Source organism: Rhinopithecus bieti, unplaced genomic scaffold, assembly GCF_001698545.2.
Source record: "Rhinopithecus bieti isolate Rb0 unplaced genomic scaffold, ASM169854v2 scaffold_6708, whole genome shotgun sequence".
Lineage (NCBI taxonomy): Eukaryota > Metazoa > Chordata > Mammalia > Primates > Cercopithecidae > Rhinopithecus > Rhinopithecus bieti.
The window spans coordinates 2,829,867-2,840,889 of NW_016806329.1; positions in this window are offsets into that span (position 1 = coordinate 2,829,867).

Here is an 11,023-nt window from a genome sequence, read left to right on the forward strand (position 1 = left end):
AGATACCTGAAAATGTGCAAGTGACTTTAGAACTGGGTAACAGGCAGAGGTTGGAGCAGTTTGAAGGGCTCAGAAGAAGACAGGAAAATGTGGGAAAGTTTGGAACTCCCTAGAGATTTATTGAATGGCTTTGACCAAAATGCTAATAATGATATGAGCAATGAAATCCAGGCTGAAGTTGTCTCATATAGAGGTGAGGAACTTGTTGAGAACTGGAGCAAAGGTGACTCTGGTTATCTTTTAGCGAAGAGACTGGAAGCATTTTACCCCTGCCATAAAGATTTGTGGAGCTTTGAACTTGAGGGTAATGATTTAGGGTATTTGGCAGAATGTATTTCTAAGCAGCAAAACGTTCAAGAGGTGACTTGGGTGCTGTTAAAGGCATTCAGTTTTAAAAGGGAAACAGTGTAAAAGTTCAGAAAATTTGCAGACTGGCAATTTGAAACAAAATAAAATTCCATTTTCTGAGGGGAAATTCAAACTGTCTGCAGAAATTTGCATAAGTCAGGGGGAGCTAAATGTTAATCACTAAGTCAATGGAGAAAATGTCTCCAATTCATGTCAGAGACCTTGTAGCAGTCCCTCCTGTCACAGGCCCAGAGGTTTAGGAGGAAAAAGTGGTTTTATGAGCTGGGCCCAGGGTCCCTCTGCTGCATTGAGTCTAGGGACTTGGTGTCCTGTGTCCCAGGTGCTCTAGCTGTGGCTAAAAGGGGCCAAGGTATAGCTTGGGATGTTGCTTCAGAGGGTGGAAGCCCCAAGCCTTGGCAGCTTCCACGTGGTGTTGAGCCTGTGGGTACAAAGAAGTCAAGAACTGAGGTTTGAGAACCTCCACCTAGATTTCAGAAGATGTATGGAAACACTTGGACGCCCAGGCAACAGTTTGCTGCAGGGACTGGGCCCTCATGTAAAACCTCTCCTAGGGCAGTGCAGAAGGGAAATGTGGGGTTGGCACTCCCACACAGAGTCCCCAGTGAAGTTCTGCCTAGTGGAGCTGTGAGAAGAGTGCCACCATCCTCTACACCCCAAAATGGTAGATCCACTGACAGCTTCCACCATGCTCTTGGAAAAGCCACAGACACTCAATGCCAGTCTGTGAAAGCAGCTGAGAGGATGACTGTTCCCTGCAAAGCACAGGGGTGGAGCTGCCCAAGACCATGGAAACTGACCTCTTGCATCAGCATGACCTGACATGAACTTAAAGGAGACCATTTTAGAACTTTAAGATTTGACTGCCCTGCTGAATTTCAGACTTACATGGGGACTTTAGTCCCTTTGTTTTGGACAATTTCTCCTATTTGAAACGGTTGAAATGGCTATATCCACCAAATGCCTGTACCCCCATTGTATCTAGGAAGTAACTAACTTACTTTTGGTTTTACAGGCTCATAGGCAGAAGGGACTTACTTGCATTGTCTCAGATGCGACTTTGAACTGTGGAGTTTTGAGTTAATACTGAAATGAGCTAAAACTTTGGTGGACTGTTGGGAAGGCATGATTGGCTTTAAAATGTGAGGACATGAGATTTGGGAGGGGCCAGGGGCAGAATGATATGGTCTGGCTTGTGTCCCCACCCAAATTTCATCTTAAATTGTCTTCCCATAATTCCCATGTGTTGTGAGAGGGACCCAGGGGGAGATCACTGAATCATGGGCAATTTCCCCAATACCGTTCTCATGCTAGTGAATAGGTTTCAAGAAACTTGGTGGTTTGATAAGCAGAAACCCATTTCACTTGGCTCTCATTCTTTCTTTTGCCACCACCATGTGAGACGTGCCTTTCCCCTTCCACCATGGTTGTGAGGCCTCCCCAGCCACATGGAACTGTAAGTCCAATAAACCTGTTTCTTTTGTAATTTCGGTAGTCTCAGGTTTGTCTTTATCAGCATTGTGAAAATGGACAAATACATCATTATAAATTTTCCTGGTAGCTAGCATTCCTGTCACATATGTATTTCTGTTAGGAATAAAGTATGGCTTTAAATCAACATCATGATCTGTTAGGATATTCTCTTTCAGACTTCAAATATTATGGAATATACTTAATGTGAACTGTGGAAATCAAAAGAATGGCTTAAATCTTCTACTTCTAACTAAATTTTATTTTTCTTTTTTCATCCCAACATTCTTCCAACATATCTCATGTTACATTTTAAAATCTTCATTTGGCATTTAAAATTCTACTTTCCTTATAGTTGAGTTTTGATTGACTTTTTGAAGCAGTGGGCTGATACTTGAGTAAGACGTTTCTTATTGAGAAAACAACATACATTTGGATAATCTGGTTTCTGTTTTATAGTTGAATATCAGAACTGCATATGTCTGTGATGTCTGTGTATAATATGACATTTTAAATGCCTTATTTTGCTCTCTATTCTGGGTAGGACTTTTATTTCTAGGAGATGATATTTTAACACAAATGCATTTAGTATTTTAAGCTTATCATTCAAGTTATAGTTCTTCCCAATATATCATTACAATTCTTAAAAAAAACCCCACACAATACATAATACTAAGCTTCTTTATAGTGCTAGGACATAGGGGATTGTTTTAACACTATCAGACAAAAGATGAATTGTTAAAAATAGTTTTGTTAGGTATAAATATTGATGCTTAAAACAGAGCAAATATGCTAATCAAAAGACAACCACAATATATTTCATTTTTATCTATCATATTCCCCTGAATTCAGAGTTGTGAGGTATGTAAAATAAGAAAGTTATACTCCAAAGGCATTGGTTTCTAAGGGCACTGATTCAGGTACCTGTGTTATCTGCACTTCTTCCTTTCCCAGCACATCTCTACATCTATTTGTGATTCAAAATGTCTACAGAATATGGGTAAGAAATTAGGAAATGGAAATGGTGATTTTGGTGGTGGAATTTAAAAGTTGCTCATTTAACATTAAGACCAGGTTTGGGATAGGTATAGTTCTGATAATCAAAGTTTCATGTTGAAGACCTTGGTTACTTAACTAGAGAAGCTTATGCTTAAATTGACCAAGATGTAGACAAATAATCTTAAACCTGGGGAGCTAAATTAGATGATAATTTGTAGGCAAACTGAGCAAGTGTGAGAAACTTCAACCTGTACTCCAACTCTGAGTTTGAATGAGAAACTAGTAGCATCCAAAGAACAGTGTGTAGGGACAAACATCATTTTAAAAAATAAATAATAACAAGTCTGAACAATCTTGCCTTGAACGATAATGAAAGGAGGAAATCAAAACCAGCAATAGGTGGACTATGAAAACAAATTCAAACATTATGGAAATAGATTATGGATCATCCATATGGCTGAGAGGAAAAGTATATAATAATTCATCCTCTTTTTGGACAGAAAATCGGCCTCTGTGTCAACTAAAAAAGAGCAGGGATTTTGGTTTATTTGTTTTAGTTTTTACTAGTCAAGTGAATCAGTGACAGCAGAGATAAAAAAAGCACAAAAATCTGTAACTGGTTGTGATAAATTAGTTGTAAGCATTACTGGACTTGGATAAGCCAAAAAGGCTCTAATGCTCTATTTCTCTGAAGAAATGTGGTGAAATCATTTATATGCCCCAGATATTTACCCGGTGAAATATTTTGACATGTTTCAAATACATATTGTCAGCATTTCTAATATTTACTAAGTTAACACCACTTCTGCTGCTGACTATAGAAAAACTTTATCTTTTCTATAAGAGCATCATAAGATTCCTCCTTGCCTACAGATAACAAAGGATATGTTAGGTTATGTCTGTTTATAACAGAAATCCTACCATTTTAATGGGTTTCTATGGAATTCAGTAAGATAAAGGAGGAGATGAAAGAAACTACAACTCTAAGACTTATCTTGGATACCTACAAAGCAGAATAATGCAGAGACACAAAGCAAAGGTATGGAGAAGATGTTGTCTGTAATGTAAACAATAAAACAATAAATTATGAACGTGAGAAAAATGTGGTGGATACAGACAATAGAGAGAACTAAAGCTAAATGTCAAATTTTTGCTTCTGGAAATGGCAGAATAGCTTCTGTCAAAGTAAACTTACTGCAGATAGCAATTATTAAATCTGAAAATGTATTTTTCAAAGCAACTGTTTGAAAGCACTTGAGAAACCAAAATCAGACCAAAACTAGAGAATAGTTGACTCTTGAAAGAACAGAACTGTGTAGGGTGAAATTAATATTTATATGGCTTGCCACTGAAGTTACTGTGAGTCCACTGGCTGCAGATTGCAACAACTCAAAAAGAGACACACAGCTCTATGGATAAGAGGATGAAGTACACCACTACAGCATCTGGAATGTGGTGTTTGGTAGGGCAGGGGGAAGGGTGGGCATAGAGAGAAAGAGACATCCAAGAGATAGCCCACAAAATTTCTATTCTAACTTTACCTAAATCCTTGGCTAGCGCCAGAACAGCACATTTGTGGTCAAGATGCCAAGAACACTAGCAAAATCAACTGTGGGAGGCCTGAAAGAATGATAGGAGAAGGAAGTTTGGAATTTGAGTCTAGTTAAATCAACCATCTGTTTGAAGAGATATTAATACTCTTCAGAGGAAGATAAATAAACCTAAATTCTTTGCAACATATCAAATATAGTACCAAGTATAGAAGAAAAGAATGACAATATTGCGGAAAACCAAGAGAATAAAATCTTGGAAGCAGATAGAAAAAAATAAAATGCATATTAAATGTGAAAGAAGCCATAGACACAATGACTGACTTCTCATCAGAAGCAATAAAGGAATGATGACAAATGTAGAGGAGGAAAAATGTTGTTTCTCCCTCATCACTAGGTTCATGGATAAGATCTCTATAACAACAACAAAAAAAGATTAACGAGAACAAAGATTACACATTTATTTAATATGAGTTTACTTGAGAGACGCTTTATAAGGAAATTAAGACCTAAAGAAACAAAAAGTCTGCGTATTTTATGCTACATTTTATAAAGAAGTGGATAGTTGTGGAGAAGTATGGTTGGAGAAAGAGAATGTAAACTAATAGTAATAAGCTGGGGAAAACTTAGAAAAGCCTATTTGTTCATATTCTTCTCTATGTTCCTATGTCTTCGGAAATGAAGACATTCCTTTCCTCTGCATAGAGGATGGGTACCACTGCAGTGAGAGCTTTACGACCTGCTTCATGGTAGACAGGCAGGAGGAAAGTGAGAGTGACCTTCCTGCTTCTAGGGTTTTCTTAAGTACAATGGTTCCATATTTGGATGTAGCATGTCCTGAATGCCATTACAAATAAAGTACATTTTTACAGTGCCTAAATACACTTAAAAATAAATAAGCAAATCCTATTGACCAAGAATTTGGTAACTAAAAAAGTCTTTCAAGACCTGAAGGCCAAATAACAACAATTTTAGATAAGTAAAAATTATGTTAGTTTTGTAGGACCTTGCACTTCAATAAATGATAATAATGATCTGTAGGCTGAAGGGAAATGTCAACATATGGAAACCAAGATCTACAGGAAGAAAGGAAGAGCAGTAGAAATGATAAATATGTGGAGATATATATGCTCATCCAGTTAAATTTATAGGTCATGTTAGGAAATCACATACTTGTGTATTCTCTTTGTAGGAGGAGGAAAAGCTAATGAAAAAGGTTTGAAATAAATGATATGCAGAAATAAACATTTGGGAAGAGTGTTTCTCTGCATTTGTTGCTTAGTTGAAGTTGGAGAAATTTATGGTGTTGATCGAAATTTTTCCAGGAGTACACAGCAGCCTTGATACAGGCAGAAAAGGTCAACAAGCAGAATTTTCCAGGAAGGGTGGGCAAAAGAAAATGAAATCACAAATACTATCAAGAGAATAAGTAATGGACTGCAGAATCTAACTGGACAATAAAGGAAAGAAAAACAGGAGAATTTTGGTGGAGGAAAATGGAAAAGTGGGCAAGGGGTTCCTGTGAGGTCCAGAAACACAGTTAGTTGTTTGGCTAACCTCCATGCCCAATGAAAACATCTTCAATGGTAGGCAAGTTTGGGATAGAAAGAACTACATGGCATAACATGACATACACATTTTCACAGTAAAAGGGATAGGAACCAGGTCAGTAAACTACAATTAGAAAGAGAGATAGAAGGAGGCATAATCTTCAAAGTGGGAAACTTAATCATGAGGGTACGTGTGGAATGCTTTGTATGTGGTAGTTGGCACATGGAAGGACATTAATCTTGAGAACTCTAGTAAGGGGAAATAAGTAGTTTCTATCTCTTGGGATTCTGAGGAAGTATTAATCACAGGAGAGAGATTTTTGTTTTGGCTTTTTAAGTTGGAAAATGGAGATTTCTAGAAGGTATACTAAAAATAATTCAAAGGGAAGAGAAAATTGGACATTAGCATCAGGATGAGAGTACAAGGGGTCACATCTTGAGTGGTGACCAATAATAATGGAGTTGTGAGACGTGGTAGGTACAGTTGTCCTTAAGAATCTATCACAATAAACCTGTTGGGTAGAGGATTGCTGTCAGGGCATGGAGGTTCAAGGATGTGGGCACTGGTCATTGCCAATACCAGTCTGGGCTCTTTGAAACTGGAGCAGAGTCTTCCCTTGGCTGTATGGTTGAGAGAATACAGAAGTAAGGTCAAAGTGGTGATGATGGTAAGGACATTTTGGAAGACTGTTGTGTGAATTTCAGTGTTAGGCAAAGCAGAGCCATCTGTTCACACTTACTCCAAATACATGGAGACAATGTTATTATGATTATGATAATGCCACGATCTACTTATTTTAGATCAAGGGAACATTTTTCTAATTCTTTTGATTTATTTCATATGTCTCTAGATAGAAACTATCTGTCATTAATAATAAGCTTATGACTCAAAGTTTAGGACTTTTTCTGTAATGGTAAGGATTTAAAAGATTTTAAAAAAATAAATGACATTCCTTCAGTGTTGTTCTGACTTATTATCATTACTTCTTTAGTGTATCTCAGGAGTAATTTGCTATACAGATACCACAAAATTGACTTCTGAGTCAATGGGTGGTGGTTACTATTTTTCTTGATTCAGTCTCTGAATGTGCTTCTTCATGGACTCTCCTCACTGTTTTCCTTTCCCATTGTTTCCTTTTTTCATTTCTTCTTTTTATTTTTTAGAAATTTCCTTGGTCTTTCTTTTCCCTGATTTTCTTCACCTTTCTCTTTGTCTAATTCTTTGGAGGGTATGTGTTTAACAATATCGTTTGGGCTAAAGTGTCAAGTAACCCATGTTTTGAGGTTTATAAGTCCCTTGCACAATAAATCAGAAACTCACGAAGATGGAAAAGGAGGAATTTATTCTGGTAAACTGCTGAGAACAATACTGAAAATTAAAGTCAGAGAAAAAGAGTGACATACGGAAACATAGAACAAAACATTAAAATGAAGAATTCATTTTAATTTCTATAAAAGTGTTTATTAAATACCTCCTAAGAAACAGAAATCACTCTATAGATTGAGAGTAAAATAAAAACATTGCCATAAAGTAACTAAGTATAATCCAAAATAGTAGGTATATTACTTAGTAACAGTCCGCTTAGCATGTCGCCTTACCATATAGTATTATAAGTATTATTTCTTATCTAATTACTTGATTAACCACAGTTTATATCTTGATCTGTTCTTTACACCCAAACCTCCTAAAAGTTTATGTTGTTTGGCAAAGTCACAAAAGCCTACTAGGAGAAAGATGATTCTTTCAGCTGAAGTAGCAGAAATAAGAGAAACTATTACCCCAGGGACAAAAGAAACAAAGTTAAAAGCCAGAGGGGAGTGAACTTACTATATACAATATACCAAAAGGAATAACTATTTTGAATCTGACAACAGTGGGAATTATTTGTAGTCACTTTGTTGAAGGTTGAAATATAGATAAGCAGAGAGAAATACCCATATAAGATGAAGTTAATGGCTAATTGTTCCTATAATTTAGAAAATTTTCTGAAAATTACTTTCTCTGTATTAAAATTTTCATAGCATATTTGTACATTCATTTGAGACTAAGTTTTAGTTTCAAATATAGTTTTCTACATTACTATAACTATTTGATATACATGACATTATTATCATTATAATAGAATTGTAAAGCGAAAACACAATTTTGATTACGAAGGAGTGAAATTGTATACCAATGCTCTGTTCATAATTTCCTAGAAATTTCAGTTACAAATTTCTGAATGGTACTTAATTAAATGATAATTTTAAAATTCAGAAATGCCATTGAACATACAGATTATATCATTGAAAGGGATTAAATATCTCTTTAAATTCTTCTCCCATAATATGAATCTTCTGCCTGTTCTCTTCTCAGATAATGGCAATATGAGATTTCTAATACTCAGACTAAAACCTTGAGAATCTTCTGAGACTTCTCTCATTGATTTACCTCTCATTTCAACATTTCAACACATTATTCAGATTCCATCTCCTAAATATCTCTCAAATACATCTCAGTTGCAAATTTAATGAATTGCCTTGGAGTATATAATTAAGTGCATGTCTTTGGTAACACATACTGTCAAAGTTATTTTCTATCTTCTTCTACCTTTCCACATTGCCATGTCTACTTTAACCCCACAGTGAACAAGTAACCACCCTATACTCTATTTATTAGAAATATTTGTCATTCAATGAAAGCACACTTTCAAAGTTATTGCAAATGTCGATGCTTGTGCCTGTTCCTATAGTATCTATTCCCCATGGTTTTGGCTTTCAAAATCTTAGACTTTTTGTTTTCAATTCTCCTTCATAAAGCTTTCTAGGATGACAACAAGTCCCTGCATACACCACCATATTCTGTGATTGGGGCATTTAGCATATAGCAATAAAAGAATGCACATGCCAGCAAAGGCTAGGACAAATAGGAAGAGAGGGAGGACGAGGAGACATGGAAAGGAAGAGAAATAGAGAGAAAATATGTAGAAGAAATGTTGGCTTCTTATAAAATACAGTTAATTGAAGGTAAGGAGTTTCATCTACCTCTAGAAATAATAAGTTGAATTATTGAGAATAAGCTCAAGATCCATATCAGTCTTCAATTTATTTATTTATGTTTTTGAGATGGAGTCTCCTTCTGTTGCCCAGACTGGAGTGCAGTGGTGCAATTTTGGCTCACCTCAACCTTCACCTCCTGGGTTCAAGTGATTCTCCTACCTCAGTCTCCCAAGTAGCTGGGATTACAGGTGCCCATCACCATGCCTCACTAATTTTTGTATTTTTAGCAGAGACGGGGTTTCATCATGTTGGCCAGGATGGTCTCAAACTCCTGACCTCAAGTGATCCACCTGCCTCAGCCTCCCAAAGTGCTGGGATTAAAGGCATGAGCCACTGTGCCCAGTCTAAATTTATATTCTTATTGACATCATTCAACATTCTCTTGCAATTATAAGTAGCATTATAGAGATATCCAGTGTAAACTTTACCCAGTTTCACACAATAGCAATTTACAAAAACTCTAGTACAGCTTCACGACAAGGATACTGACATTGATAAAATCTACTGAACTTATTCACACTTCTAGTTTTGTATCCATTTGTGTGTGTGTGTATGAGTGTTTATTTCTAAACAATTTTATCCCATGCTTAAGTTTTTGTACCCACTACCACAGTCAAGATATGAAACAATTCCATAACCACAAAGATACCTTCTGTTAGTATTTAAAACCACATAAACCTCTCCAACCCACCCTTGTCCCTAACCCCTGGGCAGCCACTAACCTATTACCCGTTTCTAAAATACCATAATTTCAAAAATTGCATAAATAGAATCATAAAGTGTGTAACCTTTAAAATCAGATTTTTCCACTCAGTATTATTGTCTGGATAATCATCTAAGTTGTCATGTATATCAATGATTTGTTCCTTTTTAATGCTGACTAGTACTAAGATGATATATATTATGACAGTTTGTTTAACCATTAGTCAGTGAAGAACATCTATACTGTTTATAGTTTTTGGCTATTATGAATAAAGCCACTATATACAGTCATATGCAGGTTTTTGTGTCAACATAAGTTATCATTTCTCTGGGATAAATCACCAAGATTAAAATATCTGGGTCATATGCTATTTGCATTTGAGTTATATAAGAAACTGCAAACTTGTTTTCTATAGTCGTTGTAACATTTAACATTCCCATCAACAATGTATGAATAATTTAGTTTCCCTTTATCCTCACACATTTGGAATTGTCACTATTTATTTTTTTAGTCATTCTGTTAGGCATGTAATGATATTTAATTATGGTTTCAATTTGCATTTCCCTAATGGCTAAGGATGTCATACGTCTGTTTATCTCCTTATGTGCCAACTATGCAGCCTCTTCAGTGAAATATCTGTTTCTTTTTTTTAGTTTTCAGAGTTCTTTACATAAGGTACTTACCTATTCTTTGTCAGATATGTGGTTTGCAAATACTGTTTTCCAATCTCTTGCTTGTTATTTCATCTGCTTAACAGGGTCTATCACAAAGAAACCTACTTTTGATTTGGATGGAGTCTCAAGTTATCAATTTTTTCTTTTATCAATCATGCCTTAAGATTAAGAACTGTTTGCCAGTTTTAGATCGCAAATATTTTCTCTAATGTTTATTTCTAATAGTTTTATACTTTTCCATTTTCCATTTGTCTTTGTTATATTTTTGAATTAATTATTATAAAAAGGCTTAAGATTTATGTCAGGGGTTATTTTATTTTATTTTTTGCTCATGGATGTCCAGTTGTTCCAATACCATGTGTTGAGATTGTGTTGAATTAAATTGAATCAGATTTCTCTGTTGAATTGTTTTTTAGACTGTTGCCAAAAACTATTTGAGAATATTTGTGTGGGTTTAACTTCTAAGTTCTACATTCTATTTCGTCAGTCTCTTTATACCTCCTCCAATAACATGCTGTCTTAACTACTGCAGCTATATAGTGAAACACAGTATCAGATAGAGTGCTTTTTCTCCCTTTATGTTTCTTTGTCAAAATCGTTTTAGCTTTTATAAGTTCTGTGTCTTTCCATCTTTTTGTTTTTTTTTTTTTTTTTTTTTTTTTTTTTTTTTTT